Source organism: Oxyura jamaicensis, chromosome 4 (genome assembly GCF_011077185.1).
Source record: "Oxyura jamaicensis isolate SHBP4307 breed ruddy duck chromosome 4, BPBGC_Ojam_1.0, whole genome shotgun sequence".
Classification (NCBI taxonomy): Eukaryota; Metazoa; Chordata; class Aves; order Anseriformes; family Anatidae; genus Oxyura; species Oxyura jamaicensis.
Window position 1 is genome coordinate 60,135,542 of NC_048896.1, and position 16,880 is coordinate 60,152,421.

The 16,880-nt window shown below is 37.0% G+C and overlaps 1 long non-coding RNA gene across 1 annotated transcript in view; it reads right to left on the reverse strand.

Annotated features, from left to right (window-relative positions):
- The window catches only part of LOC118167044, a 71,129-nt gene extending 54,523 nt beyond the window's left edge, over window positions 1-16,606 (reverse strand). Inside the window, exons 1-2 of the long non-coding RNA XR_004750902.1 lie at window positions 16,553-16,606; window positions 14,509-14,584 (exon numbers count right to left, since the gene is read on the reverse strand). This is a non-coding gene — a long non-coding RNA (uncharacterized LOC118167044). The remainder of the gene's footprint in view (window positions 1-14,508; window positions 14,585-16,552) is intronic.
- Between the last annotated feature and the right edge of the window lie 274 nt (window positions 16,607-16,880).

Here is a 16,880-nt window from a genome sequence, read left to right on the forward strand (position 1 = left end):
TTCCTTTCTCTCCTCCCTGCTGTCCCACATGGCTTCCTGCTCTCACCTGTATCCACATACCATCCTCCCCAACCTCTAAGGACTAAACTAGAGGGACTTGTGTCCCTGTTGCTGTCAGGGTCCCCAGGGCACCAGCAGGCCCGCGTGGCTCTGTGCAGCTAGACCTGGGGCTTCCCCTCTGGCACCTCTGGCGCCATTTTAGTTCAGCCCTGTGCCTTCAGCCTGAGCTCCCTCACAGGTGTGCCCATCTCCAGCTCAGCCACATCCATACCCTGCTCAGGCCAGCCTCATGGCTAGTCTCCATCCAGCCCAGAGACCCCCACCTGAGGCTATCATCAAGGAGCTCACCTGGGGGCAGCGGGAGGGCCCTGGCTGCCCACCCCAGTGGCAGCCCCTGCCACTAGACCCCCAGGGAGCAGCCATCCCTTTCCTTGGCCCTCAGGTAAAACAGGTTTATAGCGACTCACCAGCACCAATGATGAACTGCTTTCCAAAGCCATATATGTCAGGTTGTTCAAAAGAGTTTATTGAAGCTGAAGTTAATCCATAAATCACTGGTCGTAAAGCATGGCCAGAAGCAGCAATAAACCTGAGAGAGGAGCTGCAGGTCTGTTCACAGTCTGATGCATCCTGTGACTGAGAGCACACTAGATATAACTGTTCAGGCCAGCCCTTGGTGATACCAAGGGTCATCCTCTTTCTTCATTTTCTTCACCCCCCAAACTGAATAATTTTTGCATGTAAGCATGCTAATTTCACAATCTTATGGTATTTTAAAAGGATCACAAAGCAGGCCAAGCTCAGTTTTGAGTAAGTTACCTACTGCCAATGCTAAACACTTTTGCACATCAAATGTGTTGATGTAATACCACATGCATTATAAGTGAACTTTTATACCAGAAGTTCCACCACGTGAAATAACATTTTTATTCTAATTACTCAAGATAACTTGATTTTGTTTTGATCTCTATTGAAAAAGAGCAGCAATCTCTTAGATAAAGCAATTTACCTACCACCTCTCTGCATAAGAGCTGTAACTTCAGCAAATAATGCCCAACTCCAGGAAAAAAAAAATAAATAGCAGAGCTATCATATGACTGGTTCCTCCTTCCCAGCCCTTCCAAATGCCCACTCTCTGTCACTCCAAAACTAGGCTACAGCAAATTCTTAAATTAGCCTTCCATATTTTACAAATAACTTACCAGATGCCTTCTTCAAATAAGAAACCTTCCTGCATTGCAACTTATAAAATCATAGAGTCATTAAGGTTGGAAAAGACCTTCAAGATGATCTGGTCCAACTATCCCCCTGCCACCACTATCAGCCACTAAACCATGTCCCTAAGCACCAAGTCCAAACTTTACTTGAACATCCCCAGGGACAGTGACTCCACCACCTCCCTGGGCAACATGTTCCAATGCCTGACTTCTCTTTCTGAGAAGAAATGTCTTCTAATTTCCAACCTCAACCTCCCTGGTGCAACTTGAGGCCAAATTTTTCATTTGAAGTCTTGTATGAGGAATGATTTAAGGATTTGGTGCATACACTACAAAGCGTACCAATGTTCAGTTTTAATTCTAAGCATTTCCAATTAAACTATACCTTCAGTAAATAAAATTTGTGTTTTAAAACTCATTGATCTGACAACTGTTTCTCCTGCAGTCCCAAACAATTGGAGCAGAACTTCTTGTGCACAAAGAACTGATGATTCACTGTGCTTCTTTGGCTACTCTGTGTCCACTTTCTTTGCTTTTTAGCTTTGCAACTTTATGTTAAGCACCATTTATCCTGTGCCACATATACCCAGAATATTATCTGGGAAGGAAGTAGTGCTATTTTCCTTACCCTGGTGAGTTTGTCACCTCTCCGTATCATAGAGCAGAGCATGTATGATGGAGCATTCAACTTGGAGCATTGCAAGCTAGCAATGAGATGCAGGCAGTTATTATTGACTGCCTCAAGTATGCATCACAGCATACATTGCTGTGATGCACACGAACCCAATCTCTTGACCTTTTTTCAAATATGAATTCAATGGCATGTGGATATAACCTGCAGAGTGACCTTACAACCAGACTCCATTGCTCCATTCATGAAAGTATGATCTTAAGAGCTGTAGGTGAATGAAAAGGGAGTAAAAGCGCAGTTGTTACCAACCTCAGTCTCCACCAAACCAACAGGAGAGCTCTAGACTTACAGAATAACCAGCAGCCAGCCAAGAGGTTTGAGCAAACACCAGCAGGATGCCATTCAGAGGAACAAATGCCGTTTCTTAAAAAATAGATCACAGCCTGATAGGGAGTCTACAGCTACCAAGCCACACTGTGAGTAGCTGCAGGCATTGATTCTTCTGTCAAAGTGCATCAAAGGAAAGGAGGGGCAAAGGGGAAGAGCACTCTAAAGGCTTCCAGAGACAGAAGGTGGTCGTTTCAGGTTACTGCTATTGAGAGGAAGTATCGTGCATGTGCCATTCATGTTTAGTACCCAATTAATATTTTAAAGACATTCTCAAGCACTTCTTATAATTTTATTATTTTTCACTTCTACTGTTTTAATGCCCTCTGAGAACCTTGAAAATCCAATGTCTTTCCCTATTAATTTTGTCCTATTCTGTTTGACATACTCATTTATCTGAGTTTCTTAGCAAGGCTCAAATTAAAATCTTTTACTTTTCTTCTCCTTTTCTTGTTTGCAAGGTGTGGTTTGCTCCATATGCAGGAGATGAAATATCTTAAAACAAACAGCGTATCACAGGAAGGAGCTCAGCAACTTCAGCTTTTAACTTCCCAGGGCATCATCAAGAGATGAAGGATCTATCCCATGATGAGGTACATTTAAAACACTAACAATGAAACACTGAATAATGAAATAAAAGGATACTGTTTTGGGATAACTTGGGTCCAGGCATTCTGACATTAAAATTTAGATTGCAAGCCCAAAACATCAGAGCATACAAACTTAGCTCCAGTAAACTAGGGCACCCATTACAGAGTTATGGTGGAGATATCAAACCAAAGCTACAGTTCTGAAAGCCCTAACTCACCACCTGCCTGACTTGAAGGTATCTGAAATCTGTATGTTTGTTCTTTTACAAGTTTCTACTATTTTTTAATCTGACAGATGCTTTCTATGCCCAGAACTGCCTCACTTAGGAGGAACTCACACTTTTAAAGCAAACTCGCATGCAGCAGATCTTCATCTGTGCCTACAAGGGGCCAAATCCAACACTATCTTCCACTATACAATCAAAACACAACAACTTGGGATACTTGTTGAGGGGTTCTGTAGGTACCCGATTTGGCAAATAAATTACAGGGCAAAGCTCTCCTAGTAGTCAATGAAAAGGGCATTGCAAAGCAAAAGGTAGACTTAACTTCATTTAGGAAGAGACTGTCTTCCTGCTGACAACCATGGAAGCCTAGCTAGATAATTTTGCTTGGTAAATTAAATGCCTATAGTGAAGTGCTAATGTCAAGTGGTATGAACACTTTCCCTTTGTCCAAGAATGCAAAGAAATGGTGAAAATAGCATTCAATAACCTTTCATTCAGTAACTCAGACCCTCTTCTCTAGGCTGTTCATATCTTGTAGCCACTGACTACTGAATGTTATACAAATACTGCAGTAAGCAGAAAGATAACAACACTCCTTCTTCAGACATGCTCAAGATATGTGAGTCATGGTCTCTCTTATACTATCTCTTTTCTTGTGACTATTTAATCCTTTTATACATTGTTGATCAGCTTCAAGAGCAAAATTAAGATTGCTGTTGAGATGGCAGCCCTAGTCAGATTACTTTATGATTCACTTTACTTTCCTGGTGCCAAAGAGACTATGTATAAAGAAAAACATAGCAATATGACTATCACCCCTGCCTAGTTCTGCTTTTAGAAATACACTGACACACAACTGAGAAAAGTTGGTTAGAAGCACTTACCATTAGGATATATTTCCCTAGAGTGGAGCTGGTGCAAATAGAGATTGCACCTGCTTACAGGTCTGCATAACATGGTAAAGGGTAAGAGTGTGGGAATTCATGCACACCATTTCTTTATTTTCTTCTGATTAGCGTAGCACTTTGCTGTGTTCATTGTGTAATTTTTGGATGACATTTGAGCAATTTAAATCTCCATACACAACACACGGGATCATAGATTAGTTACCCAGGGATCCTTGTGCAGCAAGTACCTTGCAGATATTTATATTCTTTATCATAGCTACCCACAGTGGAAACAGTCACAGCCAGTAATCATGCTGTCAAGAAATAGATGAGTACATGAGAGCTAAAACATGGATAGGAGTGAGAAAGCTGGTTTGGCAGAGCAATGAAGGTGAGGAAGAAGGCTGTTAAGGATTGCTGAGTTATCCTAAAGCATATATTTTTCTCTGAAGAGGATATGGATTTGTTAATCCCAGGTGGTCAAGAGAAACAGCAGAATAATTTCCATTCATTTAACATGGTAGCAATATCATGCATTCTCTAAGCCAGCATATGATAAAGTAACCAAATATGAAGAGAGAAAGAGCAAGGGAGAAACCCACTAAGGATTAAACTGAAAAAGTTGTTTATTACCCTCTTCCTTGGATCACAAGGTCTAAGTAAACTATAAAACTTCAAATTCCATAAACACTTTGGAAAGCGTGTCGCTTTCCAGCATACAGATAAAGATCATATTACATGTAACCTTTGATTTCCTCTAGACTCGGGGATCAAGAATAGAACTCTGGCTTCACATAAATTTGCTTTACAAGTTTTCATACCTTAAAGGAGTTTGCAGAATTATAGCCCATCCTTCAGTGTAGTGAGGAAAGAATGCTTTACATGTATTTTGCTTAGCTTTCCTATTCTGCTGTAAAAAATAAAATAAATAAATAAATAAATTGCCTGCTTACCTTTGTTTCATGACGCAGGTGGGATATCACTAAACCTTATGCAGTCTCACCCTAGTAAAACTACTAGTCTATCTTTTAAAAGTCAAACTCACAAATAAAGCAACGGTTCCCATTACTATTTCTACTAAATCATTGAAAGGTGTTGATATTATCATCTGTCATTCTTTCTCCTAATGCCTGCATCACAGAAGGGTTTAAGGATGTGTCATCACCTTAAATGTAACACAACAATAAGGATTTAATACGTCTTTTCTATAACAATCTTTGGTCCTGAAAAATTAATCTGCTAGAAATAAAAGTCCCACAAAAGCCTGTTATTACTGTTTCTTTTCCATATGATGTTTTTGAGTAGTTAATATTCCTTATATTCCTTATCTATCACCTACTTTTAAAAGCCATTATAAACTTTTAAATGTTTTTTAAATAGTTGAGTTACATTTTTCATAACCTTTCCTCATATAATATGTTCTCCTATGGAGAAAATAAAATTGAAGCTGTATCGGCTACTATTGTTAGGAAGGGTCCACATGTACTGTATACATGTATACCATACCATGTATGGTATACCATACACATGTATGGTATAGGATTTCATTCATGCACTTCTACTTGCAAGTAAGGAACTACTGCTACAGAAACGTGCTATTCCTTGGGAATAAACTGCCCTCCATCACAGTAAAGATTGGATTGACACGTTCACACAAATTTAAGCCAGCAGAATTCAAATAGAAAGGCAAGGGGAGAGAAGCCAAAAGTTACCATTTTTCACAAGTGCACAAACTGAATTTCAGTGCATGGCCTTCACTACTCACTGCTCTCTCTTATCTCTGCAGAGGACTCATGTTATCCAAACAATGGTTATCCAATCTTAAATATATGACTTAAACAAAAATCTGTTTGAAGTAATAGTTTGTTCTATGTGAATAAACACAGGTTGGTTTCTATCTATATTCTCCTTTCTTAAATAGAACTGAAAAGTCATTTACTGAACCTCATTAACGCTCTTCTGGTAGCACAAGGAGGAACAGATGCCCCCTTTAATGATCCCACATTAAATCACTGTGTGAGGAGTGGAATAGTAAAGGTGAACACCAGCAGGGAGCATATATCTAGACATCTGAGCACTACATCCCAGGTATCTTGTGTCTCTCTTGGCCTCTAGAGTCATATTCCATTAGCTAACATATTTATCTCACCCATCTTGCTTAAAATTACAACTTGAAATTAATTTTTATCTTGAAACACACAACAGAATAAGATTTTTCTTTGTTCCTGTATTGAAATGAACACTTGAGAATACTGACTTTTATTTAAAAACAAAACAAAAACAAACAAAACCTTCAACTATGGAACTAATGACATCTAGTCTGATATAACCCTCGGGACCTTCTCAGAACAACACAATAAATCCTGACTCTTACAATCATCATACACAAAACCACACATAAGGCAGCAATCTAACTGCTGCTACACAGGAAGCACATCAGTGCTACCACAACCTTTCCTTCACTAGTGATGGTAACATCTCTTCTCTTTGCATTCCTGTTGACTTGGACCTTTCCTTCCAACCTGATTGAAATTGCCTGGCTGAGTTCAAAAGTTATTGGAGAGTCTGAGGCACAGAAAGAGAGGTCTTAAAACATCACTTCCATAAGACACCTACTAAAAAAGCATTTATAGATACGAAGATGAGAGTTAAAAATGTGAATAAATGCACACTGATACCTTAAAAGAGAGAGAGAACTCCTATCTTTTGAAGACACTATATATTTGAATTCTATATTTAGATGAAGAAAGGAATTCTAAAAACAGTTTAGGAATAGCAATACTAAATATAAGAACATTCTATTTGAATCTGACCGACCATTTTGCTTCCAAAGCACCTTTACTATATCCAGAGAGGAAGGATTCTAAAGAAACTGTTGCATATAGGGGCTTGGCATTAAGAAGGCTGCTTGGTCTAGTCTATGCCTTTTTTCTCAGGTAAGTATTCTGCTGCATATGATGCTCTTTCAGTATATAATAGGACAAGAACAGACTGTAAAGGCTTTGACATTCACTATGCTTGCTTTTTTTTTTTTTTTTCCCTCTTAACTAGTACCCTGATTATGAAAATACAATTAGTCCAGTGGTCTTATTTGTAGACATTAGGTCAAAAAAATAACAGGACATATAGGGTTTCAGGAGACTTAGGTTACCAACATGAATATCACATTCTGCAGATTGTCCTCAGGTGCAAAATACTATAAGCCTAATGTGATTGTAGGATTATTTGATGAACTACATAAAACATGCATTCATTTAAAAAAAATCATTAGCAGGTCATGGATAATTCACAGGTAGAAAAACTGATTAAATCCCACAGCAGTTATATACAATGAATGGATTGACCTGCTCCATTCAGTACATGAGTATTGCAGAAGTCAAGTACATGGGCTCATTCCTGACCCTTCATAGATTTTTGCATATATTATTCTAAGTATTCCATAGATTAGAGCAAGAAAAATATGTTAAGTTAGCAAGCTGCTGCAGAAAAATCTGCAATTACAGTGATTCGTAAACCAAATTCTGAAAATCCTTTATAGGTTCCATTAAAATTTACTTCAAATCTTTTCTTGAATAAGCTGTGCAATACAAAACCAAAGATATTCTATATTTTTATTTGAATTCTTTCAGAATAGTAGTTTACAGGTGCTATTTTGAATCTCTAGCCACATAAATTATTATCAGGTAATTTAGAGTCCTGTTCCAGTAGAGTTACTCCATGTGAGTACTCCTATTGATTCCAGTGGAAGTTCTATTACACTATCTGCTATGAAGTCTTATTTCTTTCTCATTTAAAATCCTCACTGCTGTGTTTGCTCATTTCATTTTATTATTGGTTCAAATCTTTGTGATATTCGAGTAACGTATCCAGAGCAAACTGTTGAAATGAGAGAGAATGCAAATCAGAAAGCTAATGATAAGGATGGTCACTTAAAAAGAGAAGGCTTACCTATTTTATTTGAAGGCTGTTAGGCCTAAAGAAACTTAATCAGTAAATGACACTTAATCTTTCTTAACTCTAATATACCATATAATCTGATTTGTACCCATTGTTTTTATAGAAACCTCTTTGCAATGTAAGCTTAATGCTCCTTAATAATTAAAATTAGTTAAATGCAAAATTGACTGCTTATAGGTACAAGAACTGATTATGTTAATTTAAATTATAAATGCTTTTTCTTCAGAGTGATCATGTATTTTTAAGTCTTTTAGACAATCATACTTCAAGCACATTTGGCACAGAATATATGAACTGATAACTTTCATATGGTAATTGGTTTCCCATTTCATGTAAAGCTTTTTTTTTTTTTTAACCTGAAAGTATCTTTTATTCATTACATAATCTTCTTTACATACAATGGCTATACAAAATATCAGTAATAATCTGTTTCACCCTTTTGATTGTTTTAGAATTTTCTGCAGACCAAAATTTGGTTTTCATGTTTTCTGGCTGCAAGTCTTTCGGTATTTTCCTTGGCTCATTTGCTGCTCACACACAAATCATGAAACTCCGATGTGAATACATGCAGGCCCTGATTCAGTAGAGGTACTTCAAACACCTGTATTTAAGGCTGTCTGTGGCATAAATATGCCTACTTGAATGCTTAAAGCTAGGCAAGCATTTATGTGCTTTGCTGCATCTTGAAGAAACCTGATTTCTTATTCAAGGCGTTATAGCCAGCCATATGAATATGCTCTGAGATAACAGAATGTTAATAATCAGGCAGGTCCCATATATAAAAAGAGTTAATCGAAGAATCAGATCTTAATATATTATCTACAGGCTATTTACAATACAATCTGTGGTATTTTTCCAGCCCTTCATACTGACACTGTTGTATCAGTAGTTACTGTGTAATATATTTGAAATAACTGCTAAGTGCTGGACTCTAGGATGCTCTAACAGTAAAAATGGATGCTTGAGTATCTGCGAAACCTCAGTAAAAACAGCAGAAATGGGATTTAACACTTTTCATTGTAGACATGCATCTCTAATCCAGCCAATTATTTCTTCTTTATAGTTACTGGAGAAATAGATGCTTCTACAGAATTATTTATATCATCATAATGCTGGATATGTACCAGATATCCCCTAAAGCATGTTTCTACTTCTCTCTGCTGACAACAGCAAGAGAATCTAGGGCCACGCTCGTTAAGGCCATAACGCTGCAGATGTCTGGTAGGAGGTGAGATGATTTCCATCTCGATGTACCACTCAAGTTTTTTTCTTAGCTATGATAGACTCAGGAATGCCTAGCATTATCTGACACTTCAAAGCATTCTTCTGATGGAAGAGGATCCATTAAGCTGGACAACACCTGAAGTGGTAATTTTGTGGTAGTTTCTCTTAGTGTTAGGCCCTAAAAGACAACACTACCTGAAATGCAATACACTAGCTTTTGGTGGGTTACTGAATGCCTCATAAGTGCTTGCATGACAGGAATTGCCACAGTATGTTACCCTGCAGACTGACAAGCATCTGAGCAGGAGGTGGCCACAGGGAGACCCTGAGACAGAACGCCCACTGCTCGGTGGGGTGAGGTGGTCGCTAACCCTGAGGATTGTTCCTTCACCAGTTCCCAGCAGATCAAAAACATGGTTGAATTTCCACAGTTGCCAAGGATTTACTATCTCTATAGCTCAAAACGAAAACGTTACCATGTACTTGCTCTTTCTTTGACATCTACCTAATACATAATCACTTAGTAAACTTTCCAATAGAGATCATTAACTGTGAAGCAGAAAAAAAAAATAAAAAAATAAAAAATAAAATAAAAAATAAAGAGTGTTATTTGCATCAAGCTCTGTCCTGCTGCTTGTGGAGGACAGACAGAACAGAAAACTATGCTTTCACTCCTTGACTTACTCCAGTGCGCGTCGCCTGACTGAAATATAGAGAAGGCTACCATTACACAGCAAAAAGTATCAGACTTTGGACTGACCTTACAATGCTATACATAATAAAAAAGTAAAATGATTTGGATGGTAACCAGGAAAGCTCTAATATGAATGAAAATGGAAGAAAATAGGTGAGTGTGAACTTTAAAAAGAGACAATTTTTTTCTGACATTTATTTAGTATTATATTTTACAGTGGAAGAATTCTAACTTGAAAGGTTTGCTTTATTTAGGAACAAAACAGAGCAAATATGCTGCTAACCTGTCTTGAAAGAACCCATGTGTTAGATATTTTTAAAGAGAGAGAGAGAGATTCACAAGACAAAATAATAATACTAATAAAAGCAGTCTTTTAGCCAAGTTTTGACAAAGAAGAAAAAAAAGAAAGAGCAATAATCCAAAAATCCAAACTAATGAATCCAAGAACACCAGTAGTGTATGCTTACATATGAACAGAATTCAGAAAATTGTCTTCTAGGAAGGTGTCTGTTGACCCAAAATTTGAGAGGTCTTGAACATATAAAAATATTTAGTGCTGAGGGAAGAAGCATAATCTACAGTCCAGATAAAATGATTGAACTATTATCACTAGTCCAAACATCGCAACTCCATTGTATTCATTATCCTGTAGTCTATTACAAGTAGACCAGTAGATGCTAGATGGGCATGCAAATACATCAGAGGCTTCCTAACCATTTGCTAGAGGGATGGTGATTTGTCTGACAGTCAATTCTATTAGAACAACAATAGTTTTAGCGTCTTTTTTTTTTTTTTTTTTTTTTCTTTAGTGCAGAAAGAGCTCACGAAGATAAGGTCAGTCTCTTAGAACCGAAATGTCAGACAAATCACCATCCACCTTACAAACTGTGCTCCTGAAGGACACTGGTGTGATTTGTGACTTGAGGAGTTGTTTTTTATTGTTCATATTCCTGAGAAAATCGCTGTGGAGCTCATCTGTTCCAGACCCTGCAATGCCAACACAAGGAACTGACAAAAGACATGGCCACAGAATATGCCGCTCTTTTGTTCCCAGAACAGCACCTTCCAGAGGTCAAAGGAAAACAAGTCTGATAAGCTGATGCCAAGTCATACCTCACTGCAGAGATGGCTGACTGAAAGGGATAAAGTCAAAGATCTATTTGAAGCTTGGATCATCCAGGACATCCTCCACAGCCAATTTCTCAAATATAATATAGGAAGAGAAAAACCACACTGCCTGGATGAAGCTTAGGAGACTGAAAGGATTTCTGAGACTGTTTGCTGAGAAGAATACTTAGCTGAAGTCTCAGTCATTGGTTGATATGAACCAATTTTTAAATGTGAAAAAACAATTTTTTATCCATTTCTTCTCCTGAAATCAAGATAAGTATTAATATGGCTATTTAAAGGGATTTTTTTTTTTTTAATAGACCGTTGTGCATCTTACATTGCAAACTAAAAATTCCTTTAAAACTGGACTGAAACCTGGACACATATAAGAAATTAGGTGATACTATAACAGCTGTCCCACTTTTTAATTCCTAGGTTTCCTCTCATCCATAGCAATGCGATTCAGTTTAGGGCACCTAAATTCTGCAAATATATCATTACCATACTTGCAAAGATAAGAAAGGTCACCAGGAGACTAGATGATCATCTAGAATAGCAGAGTGAAATACAGCTAAATATTTGGCCAAAACAGGACTCCAGACAGGTCATGAGCAGTGAAACACCACCACCACACTTCCTTAATAGCATGCTCACAGGCAGAAGCAGTAGGGTTCAGGGGGCAAGTGTTTGGCAGCAGCATCTTGTTTCATGCTCCCAAGTGCATTTATGGTATTTATGTGACTGAAAAAATCATTCCCATCCTTACTAGCACTTAAAAAAAATAAAAAATACATAGGATAAGCCACCTACAGTAGGAAATATTTCTTACCTGAATCTGGCCTAATTCTGTTTTTTCAACAGACAGACCAAAAAAGGCTAGTTGTACCTTTAAAGTTGGTACTAACATTACTGTCCAATATTCACTTAATTGGGTCACACACCACCATGCCGACTGACAAGGATAATTTGGTTACACAGAGACTGATCTGATTTTGCCCCTATCGTACTTGAAGCAGATATTCCTGTAAAGGTCACCAGTTTTTTTTGTGATGATTAGGTGCATCAGTGCCTCCTGTAAGAAACATGGCTAATGTTGTCTGGTGGATTCTTTCTCAAATTGCATGAATTTCATGTCTCTGTGGAGACAGAAGTCAGCCACTTCACCACAGCATCTGCAACTGTCACAGCTATGAAGTTTTTTTTTAGACTTGTAAAGCTCTTGGAGGGAAATCTCATCTTTATATTACAGATGGAGAACAGGGGCACAGGGAAATGGAGATAAACCAGCCTATGCCACAAAGGATAGCTGAGCCTTAAACAAAAACTGACCCTAGATTTTTAAATTCAAATTAAGTACCTTAGCCACTGGGACCATCCTCCCAGTTGCAAAAATAATTGCATATTAATTAAATAAAAGCTATTAGATGTGCAAGTCTTCCTTATGCACCCATCAGTGAGATTAGCAAGTTTAAATATTGTGTGTCACTAATCTTCAGAGAAGAGTGATTTAAATACATTACTTCATCATATATACAGACATCTTTTCCATTATAATTTTAGAAGGACTTTAACAAATGGAGGATAGGTGGGAGAAAGTGTGTGTTCACATTAAAACTGCTTTTCTGAGAGTCTAGAAAAGCATTGGCTGAGGATCTGTTTTCAATATGTTTGATTTCAATGTACTATTAAAGGTTTTCCCACCTTCTTTTATATTTAGGCACTTTAAGCTGTTAATACATTAGCAGGTTTCAATCCCAATAAAGGTATCTCATGCAGTCTGAAGTAATTTAATTATTTCCACTAAAATTAGTTAAAATTAGTTAAATAGCCATCTTTGAATACAGGTACTTAAAAATTGGGTATTTTTTGTTCAATTCCTCCCTGTCAAAATCAAGCAGGATTATACCATTTTGAAGCCATCAGAGTTGTTAAAATACAAACACAAGTCCAAAATAAAGCTTTTCGAAAGCCTAATAAGATCTATCTAAAAAAATTCAGATCATGGCTATTAAAATATTTCCCTGAGAAAATCAACATTTCAGCCTAGGAACAGCACTGATTAAAAAGCATAAAGATGGATGTTTCAGCAAAATTCTGTTTTGAAGTTTTAAAAATGAGAAAATCTCCTAAAACTTCATTCTTGACTATGTAGATTTTTCTTGTAAAAGATATTAAAGCTTAATAACCGTAAAGTAACAAACTATAAATCAAATAATCAGGACCCAAGGTGGGGGAAAAACCACAAAGACATGGCTTTACACTTCATTTGTAGTTCCTTGACTTTCCAGTTACCAGCATTACACTGTAGAACAGCCTGAGGTCTGCACTAAATTGTGCCTAGCTGCCTGTAGTCCGGAAAAGCAGGTCTAGCTTCAGGAGACTGATGGAATGCAAATATCCTTTATGATAAGCCTTTCATCTGACAGATTCCTCTACACAGAGAAAAATCTTGCCTCAGCAGTTAAACCATCTTTAAAGGCCTTCTGTGAAGGGAAGTTAGTGAAAGACACTGAAAAGCAGTGCCCTCTGTACAGGCAGACATGACAAGGACACTGACATCTCACTCACAATAAATGCAGGAGGGTTTAACCAAACAGTCCTCCTCTTCTTTTTGCTTTTCTTTTTTCCTCTCTAAATCAATCATTTTGTGTCAATCAATAGGTCAGTCCCCAAGCACAGTTTTAATATTCCAGGGAAAGTAATTCAGCTTATCAGTGTTGTGTACATGTGTTTTTTGTTTGTTTGTTTTGGTTTGGTTGTTTGGTTGGTTGTTTTTTGTTTGTTTTTGTTGTTGTTGTTTCTTTGTTGTGTTTTGCTTTAGGAGTTAGTAGTATATGTACTAATTGCTGTTAACAGCAATTAGTACATATACTTGGATAGAATCACAGAATAGTCTAGGTTGGAAGAGAAAGATACTGTCTAAGATACTGTCCATGTATAACATAAAAATATTAGTTACCTTGTAAAAGACAAATGGAGAGAAAATGTTGAATCACAGATGGGATCCCACTTCGTTGCTAGCTATGGAAAAAGTTGAAGTGGTTTTTGCCCTGTTTACATTATATTTTTAATCCATCTGTAAGATACTATAACAATTGGAGAGAAAGCAAATGCCATTGCCTAACCAAAGGAAACTAAATTAGAATAATTAAATTGAATTTCCATCCAATCTCACTAACGGGTATCCTCACCATAATTTATGAACATTTCATTTTGAAATATTTATTGCAATTTTTAAAGGTGGATTGGTAAAGATCACTTCAGCTCTCCACATTACTTCTCTAATGCTCAAGCTTTAATTGAGTTTATCCATCAATGTCGTATACTGTTTGGAGAATGGATGCAGGGCTAGAACTGTTAGCACTGTGTATGGAAGGGCCTTTGATTTAATTAACAATAGTATCTCTGTAGAGAAGTTAAAGGCTATGTTCATTCTGTTCTAATAAATTGGATTCAGGCTCATTGTTTGGATAGAGTGTGGTGAATGATGTTCAGGTCTATTTCTTAGAAGTGGCAGGCATGAAACAGTGATAGGTTGCAGCAGGGTAGTAAGTTTAAACCATTTGAAAAAATGATTACCTCACCTTATTAGAAATGAACCAGTAGTGCTATGCTATGCATTTGTCAATGAAACACGATTGTTTTCTTGGCTGCTTTCACCTGCAAGGATGACAATTTAGTTTCAAAAACAACACTGCAAATATAGGTATGGTCTTCTGTCTTGAATGCATGAGATGCTATTTGTTGTTTTTGCCTTGGCAGCTGACACTGGAAAAGCAGAGTTAAGATAATCACTCATGTGAGGTATGTAGTCAAGGGAGACCAAGATCCTTTGAATGTTTTTTGATGTTGTCAAATGAGCCTCATTCAGCTTCATTGTTTTTAACACACCTTAAGTTATTTTGCATTTTGTACTCCACCGAGCATCTTTAAAATGGTAGGTTTTGTTTGCTAAAAACAAACAAAAATCAACCACATTCTGGTTAATGCATGAAGCATAGAGTTGAACTTGGACCATATGATAAGGAGAAGGTAATGCACACTTAAGTTCCTGGTAAGTACAGTTAAAAACCCAGCACAGGTGAAACTGTTTTCCAATATCTGATTAAGGTACAGAATGCAACACTAAAGGAGTGCATGGTATCTTCTCCTTTTCAGAGTGACTTCTATCTACTGTCAGAGAACTGTATTTTGTGTGCCATATAGTTATTGAAACACTGTTAGAATATACTTTCTGCATCTTAGGTGATGCCTATGCATTTTGTCACTTTAAAAAAATATGATAGAAACATGTAGGAAATAGTGCTCTAGAGGCAAAAGAGAGACACTGTCCAACTAAGGCCCTGTGCTCAGTTGAATTATACCAACTGTGAGAGTGGTCTTGAACACTCAACAAGAGTTCAGATAACATGTAATCATAGGGTTAAATCCATACAACCATATTCACCTCAACTTTTTTTTTTTGCAATTAAATCCTATAAGCAAATCTTCTGAGACTAACAAGAAATTTCTGCCCTGAGCTGCTTTTTAAAACAGTCAGTCGTGACATAACAGATTACAGCAGGGAGCAGGCAGTACCAACATGCGACAGAAGCAGCAGTAACAGCAGTTAACAGTGGTTCTCATTTTAATCCAGAAATCTTATGTTTTTATGTCAAACAATGAGGAGCAAGAACCTTGCAGAAAGATAAATGGAACACATTGTTTCTGAAGTAGAAATACACTGATCAGTACCAAAAGGGAGAACTGGTGGTTTTAAACAGAACATGCCAACTGAGAAAAGAGCAAGAACCAACGCTAAATGCTTCAGCACGAGCTGATAAGAGATTCTAAACTACTGATTCTATCTTTTATCTTCCTAGACTATGTGAGCTAGCAAATAAGCAGCAGGACAACATCAAAACCAAACAAAACTATTCAATAGGGAGGACAAAGATCAAAGTAGTCTTGAATGTATTTTATCCTTGTTTCCTACTGGTAAGTATTATTAACTGGGAGCATAATATGAAGGCATGAAAGCAAAACAGTCACGCATCTTGCACTGAAAGACCATCACATAACATCTAATTAGAGCATCTAACAACATACTAGCATAGGTTTAAAGAAATAAAGCTGAATCCTCTGTGAGTGGTTCGCTTTGTTTTGCTTTCACTTGGAAATAAAAATAATAGAACATAAGATGTCACCATCAATAAATAGGGATTATTAAATGCCTCTTATTAAAGATGATAACATTTCACATACTATAGAAATACTATTTGAATTCAGTAGTCAGATGAATAATCCTCGAGTCAGGCTAAGCACTGCTCGATTCAATACAGCATTAATGAAGTAACAGTAAGAATTATCCATGTAAAAATTCTCCCTTGATGGTAAAGTAAGGTCAGTTTTAGTTCCCAGAAAAATAACAATTTCTATACTGCACTTAATTACCACGAGACCCGAAACTGGAAAAAATAAACACTATTTTACATGGTATTCCATTGACTTGCTTTTCTATGGGAAAGGTATATGTATAAATCATGAATCTATTTAAATTCATGAAACTAAGGAATGTTTAGTATTTCAAGCAGCATATAATCAAACATTATACATATATTTAAAGTATTTTTTACTGTCAAAGTTTACCTTCTTGTTGGCTGCACACCTCTTCCTACTTTTTGAATATTGTTGAAGAAGCATGGTCCTGAGAGACCTTTATCTTTTTAAAGAAATGTTCCATGATTCAGGAAGGAAGGTCAAGATTAAGTCATTATACACATTTATTAAGGGAAGATCTTCAGGTAATATAAACTAACAAAAGTCATAAAAGGGCCTATAACAACTTCAACAAGGTGACCTCCCTGGTCATATATTTGTAATTCAAAGTTTTTCAACTTTGTAAACCTGCAGGCCTTGAATTTTTCCAGTGAAGATGCAGTGTAAACATACATTGACTTTGCTTCCGTTTTCCCTA